Here is a 22,178-nt window from a genome sequence, read left to right as displayed (position 1 = left end):
CAGAGACCAGTTTGAAGAGTGGCAACAGATAGCTAAGCAACTGTGAAGACCTGCAGCAGTGGAATGAAAAGGAAAAGAGAAACTTCAGGAAGCAAAATATATAGGATTCAGTGACTAACTGATGTGGGCTGAGGATGATGGAGGCTTATATGATAACTTCAGGTTTGGGGCTTGGATAAACATGAACATAATGGAGCTATAAAAAAAATATCTTGGTTAAAGACATAAAGGCATCTTGGTTAAAGATGAGAAAGTTTGGATAAAGTAAAAGGAGAAAATAAGAGAAATATTTTTATATAAGAAAATAAGAGAAATAAAGAGAAAATAATTCTGAAGACTACTCCAGAAGTTACTATTACATCTTTCTACATCAAGAGCAGATGACAAAAACAATCTCATAGATTTCTCCCTAATCCTCTATATTTCCTTATATATGGCCAAACCATGCTTTGTGCAGAACAAAATAGATTGTTTAATAACCAAAGGAAAACTTTAGGGTACACTTGGTACTTAAGAATGTACTTGTAAAATAAATTATTCTGCTAAATTACTTTTGCCTCTTCAGCAAAGTGTACAAAACACTTGAAAATTCTGAATGGATTAGGTGATAAATAGGGCAACAGTTAGCTTCCTGCCCAGAACTTGAAAATGAAATATCCCTCTGGTAATTAAACAATAAAAGCAACACATAGTGAAACATATCAGAAACATGCAGAATCTTAAAGAAACAGATTGTTAAGTGTATTAACAAATCTAAACAATGCATCTATTTAGAATTAAGTGTTAATAGAACTAAACACAGGTAGGAGCCATCTAAGCATTTCTCAAGGAGAAGGACACCCAGTAAAGATGAACATCTCATCTTCCTGGCACATATATTCCTACTACTGAACTGCATTAATAAAGCTATTAAAATCTGATGCAACTAAAAATTCAAATTAAAAATCCCTTTCCTTTGATTGCAGATACTTTACTGCATCATATGCTTAAAATTTGGCTTCTAAAGTAGATATCTATTTTTAGTCTGTCCCATACCCATCTCTTCTTCTGCACAGAACTCCACATTGACCAAACCCTTCCTCCTCTTCAGAATAATGCCCCTTCTTTTACCCCAGTAATGTAACATGGTACCCGCCATGTTCTTAAAAACTCAGCCCCTTAGTAACAATAGGGAACAGTGGAAGACAGAACCAATGAATGGAGAGCAATAGTTGTGGAGACATCATTTGAGCCCTTGGGTCAGACTATACTAGAAAGGCAGTCATACTTCCTAGACTTCCCACTTACATGAAGTATTCAACTCTGTAATTTTGTTTATGCCAATTTGAGATTCATTTTCTAGAACGTGCAACTTTGAGTTCTAGTTAATACTATATATGCATCATTATATAATGTCTAGGGCATACACCACCCCACTCCAGTACTCTTGCCTGAAAAATCCCATGGACAGAGGAGCCTGGTGGGCTGCTCTTCCTAGAGTCGCTAGGAGTCAGACACGACTGAGTGACTTCACTTTCACTTTTCACTTTCATGCATTGGAGAAGGAAATGGCATCCCACTCCAGTGTTCTTGCCTGGAGAATCCCAGAGACTGGGGAGCCTGGTGGGCTGCCGTCTCTGGGGTCACACAGAGTCGGACACGACTGAAGCGACTTAGCAGCAGCAGCAGCAGCACGGCATATACCCCATCTGTCAGCTACTTATGAACATCAAACGCTGTATACAATGAGCTGTTTCTGGTCTTATAAAAAATTAAACACCAACCCATAATACTAACATAGGGCTCCAGTTAAAGCAATTAAGTCCAACCTTCAAGTCCATTAAAGTCTATAAACAGACAATTGAAATGAACACATTTTTCTCAAATTATGGTCTTTTTTTTAATTATAAAATACAAGATGTAGAGAAGATTTACATCTATTTCATTTGCCAAGTTAGAGGGAATGGGTATGACTTAATTCTTTTTAATCTTAATCATACAGTGGTTACTGAAGCTTAGTTTCCATAAATCATTTCTATGAGAAATTCTTGAAGTTGACTGCCAATTTGTTGTTGTTCAGTCACTAAGTCATGTCCGGCTCTGCAACCTCCCGGACTGCAGCACAACAGGTTCCTCTGTCCTCCACTCTCTCCGGGAGTTTGCTCACTTCACGTCCATTGAGTCAGTGATGCTACCTAATCATCTCAATCTCTGCTGCCCTTCTTCTCCTTTTGCCTTCAATCTTTCCCAGCATCAGTGTCTTTTCTAATGACTGCCAGTTTATCAATCTGCAAATCAAAATGACTGAAAAATCTCAGTGTCAATCATGCAGAGTGGCTAGGAGATCATACCTGCAACCCTCAAAATACCTCTCAATTAAAAATGCAAAGATTTCTGAAAATCAAGAACACTGAAACTCCCTCCAACATGGGAGATTTATTTTTTCTTAATTTAAGAAAATTTCTCCAATGTCTTATTATTGAGTTAAAGCATTACTGAGTAAAGCATTCATAAATCCAAGTCATGCAAGTCATCTATGGGGTAGAGGATCTCCAAAAGTGGAATAAAATAAACTAAATGAAGTTCAGTTCAATTATGCATTAAAATGTGCTTATGAAGATACAGCTCAAAAATAAAATAAATTATGTATGAAAATGAATTACATTACTGCTTTGATATCAAAACCAAAATGTTTCATAAAGTTCACATGTAGAGAGTTACTAGTAAATTAGTAAAAAATAAAAAAAAATACAAGCTTGATTATTTTTCAGTGATTATATTTTTAAATTTCTTATCACTTTTATAAAAAGCTTCATCCAATGTCAGTCACTTGCTTTCCCCTTTCTTACTATAGTTTGACAACTTAAATTAATGACTACATAAATTTGATTAGAAGTTACATATTATTATTTCAAATCAATATTCTGTAAAACTTGGGAAACAGGAATTCTTTACTATATATCCTACACAATCCTGCATATTAATAAAAAATTTTAATAAATAATAAGGTCATCCTCAAATTTTATTCCATGTACTATCCAACCTCTTTAGGGTAGGTACAGAAGAAATTTGGAGAAGAGTATCTAGCACAAATAATGTGCCCATATAATCTTTCACAGTCAAGTTAGGGGCCATAGCATGTGAACTGTATCATAACAGATCACCAAGAAAAGATAATGGATAGTGTATCTTAAACAGAAAAGCCACAACATAAAGAAATAGTAATACCAGCTTCAATTGATTAAACATCTTCTCCATGCTAGATACACTTTATCTGTACTAATTTATTTAATCCTACAAATGCCTAATGGTAGTCTAAATTTGCACACCAGATAAATGTCCCTCTTCTCCATAACAACCATTGTGCAATTAAAATTTTTACCTTAGAAAAAATGACTAGATGTTACATGACTTTGAACTTTGAGAAGGCTCACAAATAGTTGAGACCACCAATGAAAGCTTAAGTTGATAATACCAATAACCTTCTTCATCTCATACCCCGACTTCCATCTCAAATGATGCTAGTATTCCAGTAGCTCATCATTTCTTCACATCTGATGTTAGTTCTCTTTTAGTGTCATAAGGGAGGGAAAGAAAAAGATGGTAATTCTAACTCCAATTACAGTATCCTTCTCTCTTACATACATGTGTGTATATATATATACACACATGTGTGCACATTACACAAATAATATTCAACAATAAGCAGTGCCAAAATTAACTGATTAATTTGCTAGAAAACTTTGCCACTGTCCATCAGCACAGTGCCCTCTTGAGGCAGGAATTCTTTTATGATTTCATTTTTTTTTTTTTCATTGATCTTGTAAATTATAGTTTTGCTCCAAAGACATCACATCTATTTCTGCATCACTTCAAGACAAATAGATGGGGAAAAAATGGAAACAGTGTCAGATTTCATTTTCTTGGGCTCCAAAATCACTGCAGACGGTGATTGCAACTACTAAATTAAAAGATGCTTGCTCCTTGGAAGAAAAGCTATGACAAACATAGACAATGTATTAAAAAGCAGAGACATCACTTTGTGACAAAAATCCATATACTCAAAGCTATGGTTTTTCCAGTAGTCACATATGGATGTGAGAGTTGGACCAGAAAGAAGGCTAGAGCCGAAGAACTGATGCTTTTGAACTGTGGCACTAGAGAAGACTACAAGGAGTCTGCAAGGAGATCAAACCAGTCGATCCTAAAGGAAATCAGTCCTGAATATTCATTGGAAGGACTGATGTTGAAGCTGAAACTCCAACACTTTGGCCACCTGATGCAAAGAACTGACTCGTTGGAAAAGACCCTGATGCTGGGAAAGACTGAAGGCAGAAGGAGAAGGGGACCACAGAGGATGAGATGGTTGGATGGCATCACCGACTCGAAGGACATGAGCTTGAGCAAGCTCTGGGAGATAGTGAAGGACAGGGAAGCCTGGTGTGCTGCAGTCCATGGAGTCACAAAGAGTCAGATACAACTTAGCAACTGACAACAACAAAGACAGTGGGAGGGATCTTAAGTTTTTATTCATCATTTAAGGAGTTAATAGTGAAATAAGTATTATTAGTTGAATACTTCTTTCCAAATAGTCCTTATGTAGAGATCCTGTTGATCCAGGATTGAGTTGGAAGGACCAGAACACTATTCACCTGGCCTCTCCTCAATTCCTAGAGCAGCTACTAGGAGAATTTCAGAGAGCTGCTAGAAATCACTGATGAAGGCACACTAAGACGGGAGAACAAAGGCTTGTGTCAGATATTGTAAAAGTACAACCCTGTAGGCCAAATCTGTCCTGTAAGAGTGTTTTGTTTGACTCACATTGTTTTTTCTTTTTCTTTGAGGTAAGCATTTTAAAATTGAAGTATTTTCAGTAAAATTTCTTGACTTCCAGCTTTTATTTAAAAATAAAATAATCTGGCTATAATGAACTTCAATTTTCATAGGAAAATAATCAGCTAGATCTGTGTGGCAGTGACTCTTTCACCTATGCTGTTTGCCATATTTCCTTATTCACCTCCTTTTATACTTTACAATGCTAAATTATGCTTTCTACCTGAGCCTTGTAGCAGTTAACTTCATAACCAATGACCAAACTTTTAGTAAAAGTGTTGCTACCAATAAGCTGATTGACCTTAAGCAAGTTATTAAATCTCTTTGGGACTCAGTGTCTTCACCTGACACTGGGAAATAAAACTTAGAAAACAATACATCCTCATCTCTAAGAGTCCTTCTAGCACTAATATTTATTCTAAAATTTAGAATATTCTCTCTCTCTTGTAAATGGACTGCCTCCTATAACTTCTACTATCAGTGAAATCTTATCTTGACTACCACTAAACTAAATTTAAAATAGTTTTATTAGTTCATTTAATCACAAAAACAAGACTTCACTAATTTAAGAGTACTGAAAAGAAATATACACATACTTCAATCTTAATGCCCTTGGAAAGGCTTATTCATGCCAAACTTGATTTGGAAAATTTTGACTGAGCAGCCTCTCTGAACACCTGGGGACAACTGACTTTAATTAGATTACCGCTGGTATTGTCCATTGTCTATTTAAAGCCTAACAAAGAAGAGAGAAAGGTGGGGGTGTGTTCACTCTCTTCAATTAAATTCTCTTCCACACAACTGATTTAGAAAGTGATTTTACCCAAGATTTACCCAAATTTCCTTTGCCATAATTACTCTACATTACCTAATTTGGATTTGTTTTCAATCTATTATTTCAAAAAATTAAGTCATTAAAAAAACCCTGAGTAATTTTCTTCCTAGTAAATTAAATCTCTCTCAGATCACATTCTCAAGAGTATATTGTGTATTTGCTGGATCAGTCTAGAACAAGTGTACACATAACCACTACCTAGGATCATCAATAAAACAATGTAAGATTCTCCAGAAAACAAAATACTAAATATGCAAACTGATAAGTGTATTAGTTGTTCTATCTTCACTCTTTAATACAGAAGGATCCCAAGTAAGAAGGGTTTGAGGCTTTGCCACTCAAACTATAGTTTGTGAACCAGCAGCATCAGCATTCCCTGGGAGGCTTTTAGAAAAGCAGAATCCCAGGCTACACCCACAAACCTGCTGTACTAGAACCTACAGTTTAGCAAGACCCTCAGGTGATTTATGCATAGATTACAATTTGGAAAATACTGGTCTAGGCACATTAAAGGCATAATGGGTAGGCCTAAATTGTAACCTGATGCTGCTATTTATTACCTATACTTAATTTCACCTGTTTCTTCATCCATAAAGTGAAACTAAATATTAATTACCTCAAGGAATGTTCCCTGATTTTATTTCTTTTTTACCCCTAAAGAGTCTGGCACAGAGTAAGTCCTCAATAAATATTTGCCAAGTCTAGTTACCAAAAAAAGTTAGAATTGAAAAATTCTGCCTCTTAAAATGTAAATGCATTTTTTAACAAATCAATTTTTTTTACCATGAACTGAATCTGTTTATTTGATTAAGATATGGAATTATTTTCTTTGGTCTTTTTTCTTAAAAACTTAAATGGAGATTAAAGAGAACTGGCTTCCTTACTCTTTCTTCTCTCTTCTTCCTCAAACTCATCGTCCCTGCTAACACAAATGAAGGAAAGATCTCTAAAGAGAACACTGAATGAGCACTGTAGTAATTTTTCAGGACCTCCAAATGACTGTAACTAAATTGAAATCCCTCAAAGTCCCAATCCAGCACAAAGAAACCATGCTGTTAAATGGCTAAATTACAAGAGAGCAACACAAATCAAACTTATCCACAGCACAGATGCAATGTTTGGGTAAAAGCATTGATTTGTTGAAAGAGAGAGAGTTGCAGGAAAACCAGGGAAGTGAAGTTTGCTAAACCAAATAAAGAAAATCAAAACAAACAGGAATAAATGTAACAAAGATACCATAAAGGGTACCTTTGAACTACATGAATAAAACACAGGATGTGGGCCATCAACAGCCCTAACGGTTAGGAGCAACTAATATGAGACCCTTTGAATAACTTGGAACCCCAGCTTTTCAACTATGGACCAAAACTATAAACTGTAAAACATTCTATTGCATTTGTAATATGAAAGAAAGTGCTCATCCAGTTTTGGTAGTAATAGGCTTTTCTAGTAAACCATAATCTTAACTAAATTAGCAGGATGTTTAAAAATTATTTTATAAAATATCAGTTCAGTTCAGTTGCTCAGTTGTGTCCAACTCTTTGCGACCCATGGACTGCAGCATGCCAGGCTTCCCTGCCCATCACCAACTCACAGATCTTGCTCAAACTCATGTCTATCGACTTGGTGATACCATCAAACCATCTCATCCTCTGTCATCCCCTTCTCCTCCTACCTTCAATCTTTCCCAGCATCAGGGTCTTTTCAAATGAGTTCGTTCTTTGCATCAGGGGGCCAAAGTATTGGAGTTTGAGCTTCAGCATCATTCCTTCCAAGGAATATTCAGGGTTATTTCCTTTAGGATTGACTGGTTGGATTTCCTTGAAGTCCAAGGGACTCTCAAGACTCTTCTCCAGCATCACAGTACAACAGCACTAATTCTTCTGCACTCAGCTTTCTTTATGGTCCAACTCTCACATCCATACTTGACTACTGGAAAAACCATAGCTTTGACTATATGGACCTTTGTTGGCAAAGTAATGTCCCTGCTTTTTAATACACAGTCTAGGTTTGTCATAGCTTTTCTTCCAAGGAGCAAATGTTCATGGCTGCAGTCGCCATCTGCAGTGATTCTGGAGCCCAAGAAAATAAAATCTGTAACTGTTTCCATTGTTTCCCCAACTATTTGCCATGAAGTGATGGGACCTGATGCCATGATCTTCATTTTTTGAATGTTGAGTAATAAGCCAGCTTTTTAACTCTCCTCTTTCACCTTCATCAAGAGGCTCTTTAGTTCTTTTTCACTTTCTGCCATAAGGGTGGTGTTATCTGCGTATCTGAAGTTATTGATATTTCTCTCAGCAATCTTGATTCCAGCTTGTGCTTCATCCAGTACAGCATTTTGCATGATGTACTCTGCATATAAGTTAAATAAGCAGGGTGACAATATAGAGCCTTGACGTACTCCTTTCCCAATTTGGAATCAGTCTGTTGTTCCATATCCACTTCTAACTGTTCCTTCTTGACCTGCATACAGATTTCTCAGGAGGCAGGTAAATGGGTCTGGTATTCCCATCTCTTTAAGAACTTTCCACAGTTTGTTGTAATCCATACCATCACAGGCTTTGGCGTAGTCAATAAAGCAGAAGTAGATGTTTTTCTGAAATTTGCTTGTTTTTTCTATGATTCAACGGATGTTGGCAATTTGATCTCTGGTTCTTCTGGCTTTTCTAAATCCAGCTTGAACATCTGGAAGTTCACAGTTCACATACTGCTGAAGCCTGGCTTGGAGAATTTTGAGTATTACTTTGCTGGCGTGTGAGATGAGTGCAATTGTGTGGTAGTTTGAGCATTCTTTGTCATTGCCTTTCTTTGGGATTGGAATGAAAACTGACCTTTTCCAGCCCTGTGGCTAGTGCTGACTTTTCCAAATTTGCTGGCATATTGTGTGCAGCACTTTCACAGCATCATCTTTTGAAAGCAAAAGTGTAGTTGCTCAGTTGTGTCTGACTTTTTGCAACCCCATGGGCTGTAGCCTGCCAGTCTCCTCTGTCCATGGAATTTTCTAGGCAAGAGTTCTGAAGTGGATTGCCATTACCTTCTCCAGGGGATCTTCCTGACTCAGGGATTGAACCTGGGTCTACTGCATCACAGGCAGATTCTTTACCATCTGAGCCACAAATAGCTCAGCTGGAATTCCATCGCCTCCACTAGCTTTGTTAGTAGTGATGCTTCCTAAGGCTCACTTGACTTTGCACTCCAGGATATATGGTTCTAGGTGAGTGATCACATCATTGTGATTATCTGGGTCATTAAGATCTTTTGATATAATTCTTCTGTGTATTGTTGCCACCTCTTCTTAATATCTTCTGCTTCTGTTAGATCCATACTGTTTCTTTTATTGTACCCATCTTTGCATGAAATGTTCTCTTGGTATCTTTAATTTTCTTGAAGAGATCTCTAGTCTTTCCCATTCTATTGTTTTCCACTATTCTTTTGCATTGATCGCTGAAGAATGCTTTCTTTTCTCTTCTTGCTATTCTTTGGAACTTTGCATTCAGATGGATATATCTTTCCATTTCTCCTTTGCCTTTAACTTCTCTTCTTTTCTCAGCTATTTGTAAGGCCTCCTCAAACAACCAGTTTGCCTTGTTTCATTTCCTCTTCTTGGGTATGGTTTTTGTTTTTTTTTGTTTTTTTTTTATCACATTTTTTATTTTATTTTTTTTAAATATAAATTTATTTATTTTAATTGGAGGTTAATTACTTTACAATATTGTATTGGTTTTGCCATACATCAACATGAATCTGCCACAGGTATACACGTGTTCTCCATCCTGAACCCCCCTCCCTGCTCCCTCCCTCTATTATCCCCTCTGTGTTGTCTCAGTGCACTAGCCCCAAGCATCCAGTATCATGCATCAAATCTGGACTGGCGATTCGTTTCATATATGATATTATACATGTTTCAATGCCATTCTCCCAAATCATCCCACCCTCTCCCTCTCCCACAGAGTCCAAAAGACTGTTCTATACATCTGTGTCTCTTTTGCTGTCTTGCATACAGGGTTATCATTACCATCTTTCTAAATTCCATATATATGCATTAGTATACTGTATTGGAGTTTTTCTTTCTGGGTTACTTCACTCTGTACAATAGGCTCCAGTTTCATCCACCTCATTAGAACTGATTCAAATGTATTCTTTTTAATGGCTGTGTAATATTCCATTGAGGAGAAGGCAATGGCACCCCACTCCAGTACGCTTGCCTGGAAAATCCCATGGATGGAGGAGCCTGGTGCACTGCAGTCCATGGGGTTGCGAAGAGTCAGACACGACTGAGCAACTTCACTTTCACTTTTCACTTTCATGCATTGGAGAAGGAAATGGCAACCCACTCCAGTGTTCTTGCCTGGAGAATCCCAGGGATGGGGGAGCCTGGTGGGCTGCCATCTATGGGGTCGCATAGAGTCAGACACTACTGAAGCGACTTAGCAGCAGCAGCAGCAGTACACCATTGTGTATATGTACCACAGCTTTCTTATCCATTCATCTGTTGATGGACATCTAGGTTGCTTCCATGTCCTGGCTATTATAAACAGTGCTGCGATGAACATTGGGGTACATGTGTCTCTTTCAATTCTGGTTTCCTCGGTGTATATGCCCAGCAGTGGGATTGCTGGGTCATAAGGCAGTTCTATTTCCGGTTTTTTAAGGAATCTCCACACTGTTCTCCATAGTGGCTGTACTAGTTTGCATTCCCACCAACAGTGTAAGAGGGTTCCCTTTTCTCCATACCCTCTCCAGCATTTATTGCTTGTAGACTTTTGGATAGCAGCCATTCTGACTGGCATGAAATAATACCTCATTGTGGTTTTGATTTGCATTTCTCTGATAATGAGTGATGTTGAGCATCTTTTCATGTGTTTGTTAGCCATCTGTAGGTCTTCTTTGGAGAAATGTCTATTTAGTTCTTTGGCCCATTTTTTGATTAGGTTGTTTATTTTTCTGGAATTGAGCTGCAGGAGTTGCTTGTATATTTTTGAGATTAGTTGTTTGTCAGTTGCTTCATTTGCTATTATTTTCTCCCATTCTGAAGGCTGTTTTTTTACCTTGCTTATAGCTTCCTTTGTGGTGCAGAAGCTTTTAAGTTTAATTAGGTCCCATTTATTTTTGCTTTTATTTCCAATATTCTGGGAGGTGGGTCATAGAGGATCCTGCTGTGATGTATGTCGGAGAGTGTTTTGCCTATGTTCTCCCCTAGGAGTTTTATAGTTTCTGGTCTTAAGTTTAGATCTTTAATCCATTTTGAGTTTATTTTTGTGTATGGTGTTAGAAAGTGTTCTAGTTTCATTCTTTTACAAGTGGTTGACCAATTTTCCCAGCACCACTTGTTAAAGAGATTGCCTTTTCTCCATTGTATATTCTTGCCTCCTTTGTCAAAGATAAGTTGTCCATAGGTGTATGGATTTATCTCTGGGCTTTCTATTTTGTTCCATTGATCTATATTTCTGTCTTTGTGCCAGTACCATACTGTCTTGATGACTGTGGCTTTGTAGTAGAGCCTGAAGTCAGGTAGGTTGATTCCTCCAGTTTCATTCTTCTTTCTCAAGATTGCTTTGGCTATTCGAGGTTTTTCTGTATTTCCATACAAATTGTGAAATTATTTGTTCTAGCTCTGTGAAGAATACCGTTGGTAGCTTGATAGGGATTGCATTGAATCTATAGATGCTTTGGGTAGTATACTCATTTTCACTATATTGATTCTTCCAATCCATGAACATGGTATATTTCTCCATCTATTAGTGTCCTCTTTGATTTCTTTCATCAGTGTTTTATAGTTTTCTATATATAGATCTTTAGTTTCTTTAGGTAGATATATTCCTAAGTATTTTATTCTTTTCGTTGCAATGGTGAATGGAATTGTTTCCTTAATTTCTCTTTCTATTTTCTCATTATTAGTGTATAGGAATGCAAGGGATTTCTGTGTGTTGATTTTATATCCTGCAACTTTACTATATTTATTGACTAGCTCTAGTAATTTTCTGGTGGAGTCTTTAGGGTTTTCTATGTAGAGGATCATGTCATCTGCAAACAGTGAGAGTTTTACTTCTTCTTTTCCAATTTAGATTCCTTTTATTTCTTTTTCTGCTCTGATTGCTGTGGCCAAAACTTCCAAAACTATGTTGAATAGTAGTGGTGAAAGTTGGCACCCTTGTCTTGTTCCTGACTTTAGGGGAAATGCCTTCAATTTTTCACCATTGAGGATAATATTTGCTGTGGGTTTGTCATATATAGCTTTTATTATGTTGAGGTATGTTCCTTCTATTCCTGCTTTCTGGAGAGTTTTTTATCATAAATGGATGTTGAATTTTGTCAAAGGCTTTCTCTGCATCTATTGAGATAATCATATGGCTTTTATTTTTCAATTTGTTAATGTGGTGTATTACATTGATTGATTTGTGGGTATTGAAGAATCCTTGCATCCCTGGGATAAAGCCCACTTGGTCCTGGTGTATGATCTTTTTAATGTGTTGTTGGATTCTGATTGCTAGAATTTTGTTAAGGATTTTTTCATCTATGTTCATAAGTGATATTGGCCTGTAGTTTTCTTTTCTTTCTTTCTTTCTTTTTTTTTTTTTGTCATTTTTGTCAGGTTTTGATATTAGGGTGATGGTGGCCTCATAGAATGAGTTTGGAAGTTTACCTTCCTCTGCAATTTTCTGGAAGAGTTTGAGTAGGATAGGTGTTAGCTCTTCTCTAAATTTTTGGTAGAATTCAGCTGTGAAGCTGTCTGGACCTGGGCTTTTGTTTGCTGGAAGATTTTTGATTACAGTTTCAATTTCTGTGCTTGTGATGGGTCTGTTAAGATTTTCTATTTCTTCTTCATTCGGTTTTGGAAAGTTGTACTTTTCTAAGCATTTGTCCATTTCTTCCACGTTGTCCATTTTATTGGCATATAATTGCTGATAGTAGTCTCTTATGATCCTTTGTATTTGTGTGTTGTCTGTTGTGATCTCTTCATTTTCATTTCTAATTTTATTGATTTGATTTTTCTCCCTTTGTTTCTTGATCAGCCTGGCTAATGGTTTGTCAATTTTATTTATCCTTTCAAAGAACCAGCTTTTGGCTTTGTTGATTTTTGCTATGGTCTCTTTTGTTTCTTTTGCATTTATTTCTGCCCTAATCTTTAAGATTTCTTTCCTTCTACTAACCCTGGGGTTCTTCATTTCTTCCTTTTCTAGTTGCTTTAGGTGTAGACTTAGGTTTTTTATTTGACCTTTTTCTTGTTTCTTGAGGTATGCCTGTACTGCTATGAACTTTCCCTTTAGCACTGCTTTTCCAGTGTCCCACAGGTTTTAGGTTGTTGTGTTTTCATTTTCATTCGTTTCTATGCATATTTTGATTTTTTTTTTATTTATTTTGTGATCTGTTGGTTATTCAGTAGCGTGTTGTTCAGCCTCCATATGTTGGAATTTTTAACAGTTTTTCTCCTGTAATTGAGATCTAATCTTACTGCATTGTGGTCACAAAAGATGCTTGGAATGATTTCAATTTTTTTGAATTTACCAAGGCTAGATTTATGGCCCAGGATGTGATCTATCCTGGAGAAGGCTCCGTGTGCACTTGAGAAAAAGGTGAAATTCATTGTTTTGGGGTGAAATGTCCTATAGATATCAATTAGGTCTAACTTGTCTATTGTATCATTTAAAGTTTGTGTTTCCTTGTTAATTTTCTGTTTAGTTGAATAACCCATAGGTGTGAGTGGGGTATTAAAGTCTCCCACTATTATTGTGTTATTGTTAATTTCCCCTTTCATACTTGTTAGCATTTGTCTTACATATTGCAGTGCTCCTATGTTGGGTGCATATATATTTATAATTGTTATATCTTCTTCTTGGATTGATCCTTTGATCATTATGTAGTGTCCTTCTTTGTCTCTTTTCACAGCCTTTGTTTTAAAGTCTATTTTATCTGATATGAGTATTGCTACTCCTGCTTTCTTTTGGTCTCTATTTGCATGGAAAATCTTTTTCCAGCCCTTCACTTTCAGTCTGTATGTGTCCCCTGTTTTGAGGTGGGTCGCTTGTAGACAACATATATAGGGGTCTTGTTTTTGTATCCATTCAGCCAGTCTTTGTCTTTTGGTTGGGGCATTCAACCCATTTATGTTTAAGGTAATTATTGATAAGTATGATCCCGCTGCCATTTGCTTTATTGTTTTGGGTTCAAGTTTATACACCCTTTTTGTGTTTCCTGTCTAGAGAATATCCTTTAGCATTTGTTGGAGAGCTGGTTTGGTGGTGCTGAATTCTCTCAGCTTTTGCTTGTCTGTAAAGCTTTTGATTTCTCCTTCATATTTTAATGAGATCCTTGCTGGGTACAGTAATCTGCGCTGTAGGTTATTTTCTTTCAACACTTTAAGTATGTCTTGCCATTCCCTCCTAGCTTGAAGAGTTTCTATTGAAAGATAAGCTGTTAGCCTTATGGGAATCCCTTTGTGTGTTATTTGTTGTTTTTCCCTTGCTGCTTTCAATATTTGTTCTTTGTGTTTGATCTTTGTTAATTTGATTAATATGTGTCTTGGGGGTGTTTTGCCTTGGGTTTATCCTGTATGGGACTTCTGGGTTTCTTGGACTTGGGTGATTATTTCCTTCTCCATTTTAGGGAAGTTTTCAACTATTATCTCCTCAAGTATTTTCTCATGGTCTTTCTTTTTGTCTTCTTCTTCTGAGACTCCTATGATTCGAATGTTTTGGCGTTTAACATTGCCCTGGAGGTCTCTGAGATTGTCTTCATTTCTTTTAATTCATTTTTCTTTTTTCCTCTCTGATTCATTTATTTCTACCATTCTATCTTCTAATTCACTAATCCTATCTTCTGCCTCTGTTATTCTATTTGTTGCCTCCAGAGTGTTTTTGATCTATTTATTGCATTATTCATTATATATTGACTCTTTTATTTCTTCTAGGTCCTTGTTAAACCTTTCTTGCATCTTCTCAATCCTTGTCTCCGGGCTATTTATCTGTGATTCCATTTTGATTTCAAGATTTTGGATCATTTTCACTATCATTATTTGGAATTCTTTATCAGGTAGATTCCCTATCTCTTCCTCTTTGGTTTGGTTTTGTGGGCATTTATCCTGTTCCTTTACCTGCTGGGTATTCCTCTGTCTCTTCATCTTGTTTATATTGCTGAGTTTGGGGTGTCCTTTCTGTATTCTGGCAGTTTGTGGAGTTCTCTTTATTGTGGGGTTTCCTCACTGTGGGCAGGGTCGTACAGGTGGCTTGTCAAGGTTTCTTGGTTAGGGAAGCTTGTGTCGGTGTTCTGGTGGGTGGAGCTGGATTTCTTCTCTCTGGAGTGCAATGAAGTGTCCAGTAATGAGTTATGAGATGTCAATAGTTTTGGAGTAACTTTGGGCAGCCTGTATATTGGAGCTCAGGGCCGTGTTCCTGTGTTGCTGGAGAATTTGCATAGTATGTCTTGCTCTGAAACTTGTTGGCCCTTGGGTGGTGCTTAGTTTCAGTGTCGGTATGGAGGCATTTGATAAGCTCCTGTCAATTAATGTTCCCTGGAGTCAGGAGTTCTCTGGTGTTCTCAGGGTTTGGACGTAAGCCTCTTGCTTCTGGTTTTCAGTCTTATTTTTATAGTAGTCTCAAGACTTCTCCTTCTATACAGCACCGTTGATAAAACATCTCCTTTCGAAGACAATGGGCTGCTTTTCTGGGTGCCTGATGTCCTCTACTGGCATTCAGAAGTTGTTTTGTGGAATTTACTCAGCATTTAAATGTTCTTTTGATGATTTTGTGGGGGAGAAAGTGGTCTCCCCGTCCTATTCCTCTGCCATCTTAGGACCGCCCCCTTGGGTATGGTCTTGATCACTGCCTCCTGTACAGTGTTACAAACCTCCATCCATAGTTCTTCAGGCATTCTATCAGATCTAATCCTTTGAATCTGCCACGTCCACTGTATAATTGTAAGCAATTTGATTTAGATCATACTTGAATGGTCTGGTGGTTTTCCCTACTTTCTTCAATTTAAGTCTGAATTTTGCAATAAGGAGTTCATGATCAGAGCCACAGTCAGATCTTTTTTGTTGACTGTATAGAGCTTCTCCACCTTTGGCTGCAATGAATATAAACAATCTGATTTTGGTATTGACCATCTGGCAATGTCCATGTGTAGAGTCGTCTTTTGTGTTGTTGGAAGAGGGTGTTTGCTATGACCAGTGCATTCTCTTGGCAAAACTCTGTTAGCTTTTGCCCTGCTTCATTTTTTACTCCAAGGCCACACTTGCCTGTTACTCCAGGTATCTCTTGAATTCCTACTTTTGCATTCTAGTCCCCTATGATGAAAAGGCCATCTTTTTCTGGTGTTAGTTTTATAAGGTCTTGTAGGTCTTCATAGAGTCATTCAACTTCAGTTTCTTCAGCATTAGTGGTATTTATAAAATATATTTTAAGTCAAATGATTCCCTAGGTACCATTTGCTTGCAGATCTTAGGCATAACCACGTTAATGCTTTTTTCCCAATGCCACTAGATTAATAGTCTCATCTTGCCAAATGGCAGGCCTTTAATCCTTTCTGGTATCCTTGGATGTTCTAAAGTGAATGGAGAATATTTCACATAGCATTTGCACAGCCTCCTATCTCTGCTGGCTTTATTCTCTGGCTCTTAACATTCCTTTTAGTTAATTCTATTTGGCAAGGAGCACATAGGTGGTAATGACCTTTGACATCCTTTGAGGTGTCTATTTTCTCAACATCTGGTGCCTGTGACACCATCCTGCCTCCAAGTTCCTGAGATAAACACCAGCTGCAACTCTATTCTGGTCTTGAATACATTGATGTTAACCCAGTCTTAACCTCACTGGAAGAGAAGGTATTTCCACTTTTCATCTCTTCACATATGAAGGCAAAAGAAATTCCACAAACCTGGGCTTATGGTGACACAGTGCCTTCAGGTTTACCATCTCTTTTTCAATATCATAAGCACCCACAAGAATCTGAGCAGGAATAAATTTTATTCTCACATCTATATCCTACACTAATTCTCCCTTCCCATTATGACTGATGAACCTTCATTACTGTGATGACTCTTCTCACAGAGGCACTCTCATCTCTTACCTTACCTCACTCTGGTTTTCTTTATGAACTCCTATGGAGCCACTTTCCATCCTTTATAAGGGTCACAAATGTCAGTAAGAGTCTGACCTTGGATCTCAGGCAAATCAGAGGATGGAGTTAGAAATAAGGGGAAATCTGAGAGGAAAGCATTCCATACCTCCACATACTCAGAGTGCTGATCTTTGTAGGCCCACATTTTAAAACTAACCAGCAGCATGTTTTTGAAATATTAGAAATATAACTTTATATTAAAATGATTCTGGTCAGCATCTTAAATACAAAGATTTCTCAACTATTGAGTGTGGTTTTCATAAAGTTTGAGATAAATCTCAATGTTTTTGGCAAAAATATGATGGTGTAGATGAGCCAAATAAACACAGATTTCAAAGTTTACACAGACAATTAAAACTATTTGCAGTTAACACACTAAGCAAAAATCCAATCATTAATCTGTAAGTTTCAATAGTATATGTTTTGAAAATGAAAGAATTTTGGATTATATAGGCCAACTATTGATACTTCATTTTAGAAATAGGAACTTGGGTAAAATAACACTAAAAGTCATCAGGTTTGACCTCAAGTTGAAACCTCCTATTCTTAGTTTTGTTCTCTTTCCCTTACATTCATTATCTTACAAGGATAGCCTGTGGGGTAAAAGCATTTTGCCACAATGATACATTCATTCAGTTAGCACATATTAATATTTATTGAGCATCCAACTGTGTTTCAACTGTTTCAGGTCACAAGAGAGGGTGACCTACCAGGAGTAAAAATCTTAGTTCAAATCTCAGGTCTTCCAAACTTCATGTGTGTTCCTATGCAAGTAGTATATATACTTAAATCTTAGCATCCTCATACTAAAATGAAGCTTATGGTTAAGTCATCTGTAAGGTTTCTTTCCGTTCTCAGAATCTATGATTCAGTCAAACAGCTATACATGTTAAATAATAACAAAAACACCTCATGAATGAAGATTTAAAGTTTCATAGATACTTTAAGTAAGTGAAGTCACTCAGTCGTGTCCGACTCTTTGCGACCCCATGGCTCCTCCATCCATGGGATTTTCTAGGCAAGGGTACTGGAGTGGGTTGCCATTTCCTTCTCCAGGGAATCTTCCCAACCCAGGGATTGAACTCAGGTCTCCCGCATTGTAGACAGACAGTTTACCATCTGAGCCACCAGGGAACTCCATGAGGGATCTTAATTCATAGATACTTTACCCAAAACCAAATGCAAGATGCTCATTTGGCAGATTTAGGTCACTGGATAATATCTGATGAATATTTTTGCTACAAAAGGAGAAAAGAAGAGACTATGATAAATTACTACCTGTCACTATGCCCAAATAAATCAAACTACTAATACATTAAAAAAAACAAACAAACAAAAAAAAAAAAACTGCTGTTGCTTCTAAGTCGCTTCAGTCGTGTCCGACTCTGTGCGACCCCATAGACGGCAGCCTATCAGGCTCCCCGTCCCTGTGATTCTCCAGGCAAGAACACTGGAGTGGGTTGCCATTTCCTTCTCCAATGCATGAAAGTGAAAAGTGAAAGTGAAGTCGCTCAGTCGTGTCCAACTCTTCACGACCCCATGGACTGCAGCCTACCAGGCTCCTCTGCCCATGGGATTTTCCAGGCAAGAGTACTGGAGTGGGGTGCCATTGCCTTCTCCGAGGTTTAGTGAGTATCTTACGTACTCAATAGTATATACTTTCGAATCTGGGTGATTCTAGCCATGCCTCCCTAAAAAAATAGTTTAATAGCTCTAAACAGTCAGAATTAAGTCCTCAAATGCCTTTTATATAGAATTTCTAACCTCAGATATGCAGATGACACCACCCTTATGGCAGAAAGTAAAGAACTAAAGAGCCTCTTGATGGAAGTGAAAGAGAGTGAAAAAGCTGGCTTAAAGCTCAACATTCAGAAAACTAAGATCATGGATCTGGTCCCATCACTTCATGGCAAATAGCTGGGGAAACAGTGGAAACAGTGGCTGACTTTATTTTTGGGGGCTCCAAAATCACTGCAGATGGTGATTGCAGCCATGAAATTAAAAGACGCTTACTCCTTGGAAGGAAAGTTATGACCAACCTAGACAGCATATTAAAAAGCAGAGACATTACTTTGTCAACAAAGGTTCGTCTAATCAAGGCTATGGTTTTTCCTGTGGTCAAGTATGGATGTGAGAGTTGGACTATAAAGAGGGCTGAGTGCTGAAGAATTGATGCTTTTGAACTGTGGTGTTGGAGAAGACTCGCAAGAGTCCCTTGGACTGCAAGGAGATCCAACCAGTCCATCCTAAGGGAAATCGGTCCTGGGTGTTCATTGGAAGGACTGATGTTAAGTTGAAACTACAGTATTTTGGCCACCTGATGTGAAGAGCTGACTCATTTGAAAAGACCCTGATGCTGGGAAAGATTGAAGGCAGGAGGAGCAGGGGACGGCAGAGGATGAGATGGTTAGATGGCACAACCGACTCAATGGATGTGAGTTTGGGTAAACTCTGGGAATTGGTGACGGACAGGGAGGCCTGGCATGCTGCGGTTCATCGGGTCACAAAGAGTTGGATATGACTGAGTGACTGAACTGAACTGAAAGGACATCATAAATGAAATTTGACATCCATTTGTATTAAATTGAGCTAATAGATAGTCTTGAAGGTCAGCATAAATATTAGATCTCATACAAGAGAGCAATTAGGGAGGGAGGTATAGTTTGATGAATTTCTTTATTAAATATTTCTAAATATTTAATATTTCAAGAAATGCCAGAGGTTTAGGTTTTTAAAATCAAGTCTAATCAATAAACAGAATGACTAGTCATTTTGCCCTCATAAAATAAGACAGTATGTTTAATTCTGGTCTTCTCTTATAAAGCTACAGTTGTAGATCACTATAAACCCCATCCTTTCTTGTTATAAATGAGAAAAGCCAATCCTAAGGAGGTAAATATTTTTTCAGAAGTTTAACAGAGCCAGAGCTAAGACTGTAGTATTCAATTCTATTACACCATACTGCTATTTCCTAATTATTTTTTCCATTTAACTTAACTAAAGTATAGTTGAAGTACAATAAACCCCATAAAATATACAATGGGATCAGTTTTGACATATGTATACACCCATAAAATCATCATCACAATCAGAATGATACTGTCCATAATTCCAAGAAGTTTCCTCTGTATTTCTTTCCTTCCTCTACCCTTTTGCTCATGTGAGCATCAATTTGTTTTTAGTCACTATTGATTAATTTTCATCTTCTAGAATTCTGCATACATGAAATCACACAGTATATGGTGCTCTTTTGGCCATGGATTCTCTCACTCTGAATAATTTTAAGATTATCCCACATTATTGCATGTATCAGTGTTTATTCCTTTCTTTGATGAGTATCAGAGAAGGTAATGGCACCCCACTCCAGTACTCTTGCCTGGAAAATCCCATGGACAGAGGAGCCTGGTAGGCTGCAGTCCATGGGGTCACTAGGAGTCGGACACGACTGAGTGACTTCACTTTCACTTTTCACTTTCATGCATTGGAGAAAGAAATGGCAACCCATTCCAGTGTTCTTGCCGGGAGAATCCCAGGGACGGGGGAGCCTGGTGGACTGCCATCTATGAGGTTGCACAGAGTCGGACACGACTGACCTCAGATACTAACTGACTTAGCAGTAGCAGTTGATGAGTATATAGCATTGTGTGGGTTCCTTGGTGGCTCAGCGGTAAAGAATCCACCTTCCAAGCAGGAGATGCAAGTTCCATCCCTGAGTGAAGAAGATCCCCTGGAGAAGGATATGGCAGCCTACTGCAGTATTCTTTCCTCATAAATCCTATGGACAGAGGAGCCTGGAGGCTATAATTGGTGGGGTCACAAAAGTTGGAAACAACTTTGCAACTAAAAAAAGAAAAACAACACATTGCATTATGTGAATAGCAATCAGCTCAGTTCAGTCACTCAGTCATGCCCGATTCTTTGTGACCCCATGGACTGCAGCACACCGGGCTTCCCAATTTCCAGAGCTTGCTCAAACTCATGTCCATCGAGTTGGTGATGCCATCCAACCATCTCATCCTCTGTCATTCCCTTCTCCTCCCATCTTCACTCTTTTCCAGCATCAGGGCCTTTTCCAATGAGTCAGTTCTTTGCATCAGGTGGCCAAAGAATTGGAGTTTCAGCTTCAATATCAGTCCTTCCAATGAATATTCAAGACTGATTTCCTTTAGGATGGACTGATTGAATGTCCTTGCAGTCCAAGGGACTCTCAAGAGTCTTCTCCAACACCACAGTTCCAAAGCATCAATTCTTCGGCACTCAGCTTTCTTTATAGTCCAACTTCCACATCCATACATGACTCCTGGAGAAACCATAGCTTTGACTAGACAGACCTTTGTTGGCAAAGTAATGTCTGTTTTTCAATATGCTGTCTAGGTTGGTCATAGCTTTTCTTACAAGGAGCAAGCATCTTTTAATTTCATGGCTGCAGTCACCATCTGCAGTGATTTTGGAGCCCCCCCAAAAATAAAGTCTGTCACTGTTTAAATTGTTTCCCCAACTATTTGCCATGAAGTGATGGGACCAGATGCCATGATCTTTGTTTTCTGAATGTTGAGCTTTAAGCCAACTTTTTCACTCTCCTCTTTCATTTTCATCAAGAGGCTCTTTAGTTCTTTTTCACTTTCTGCCATAAGGGTGGTGTCATCTGCATATCTGAGGTTATTGTCATTTCTCCTGGCAATCTTGATTCCAGCTTGTGCTTCATCCTGCCTGGCATTTCTCATGATGTACTCTGCGTGTAAGTTAAATAAGCAGGTCACAATATACAGCCTTGATATACACCTTTCCTTATTTGGAATCAATCTGTTGTTCCATATCCACTTCTAACTGTTGCTTCTTGACCTGCATACAGATTTCTCAAGAGGCAGGTCAGGTGGCCTGGTATTCCATCTCTATAAGAACTTTCCACAGTTTATTGTGATCCACACAAAGGCTTTGGCATAGTCAATAAAGCAGAAGTAGATGTTTTTCTGGAATTCTCTTGCTTTTACTGTGATCCAAGGGATGTTGGCAACTTGGTCTCTGGTTCCTCTGACTTTTCTAAATCCAGCTTGAACATGTGGAAGTTTACGGTTCATGTACTGTTGAAGCCTGGCTTGGAGAATTCTGAGCATTACTTTGCTAGTATGTGAGATGAGTGCAATTGTGCAGTAGTTTGAACATTCTTTGGCATTGCCTTTCTTTGGGATTGAAATGAAAACTGACCCTTTTCATTCCTGTAACCCCATTCATTCAAGTTTTCCAAATTTGCTGGCCTATAGAGTACATCACTTTTACAGCATCTTCTTTTAGGATTTGAAATAACTCAACTGAAACTCCATCACCTCCACTAGCTTTGTTCATAGTAATGCTTCCTAAGGCCCACCTGACTTTGCATTCCATGATGTCTGGCCCTGGGTGAGTAACTACACTG

This window comes from Bubalus bubalis, chromosome 1 (assembly GCF_019923935.1).
Source record: "Bubalus bubalis isolate 160015118507 breed Murrah chromosome 1, NDDB_SH_1, whole genome shotgun sequence".
Taxonomy (NCBI): Eukaryota; Metazoa; Chordata; class Mammalia; order Artiodactyla; family Bovidae; genus Bubalus; species Bubalus bubalis.
Note: the sequence above shows the minus strand (reverse complement) of the source record.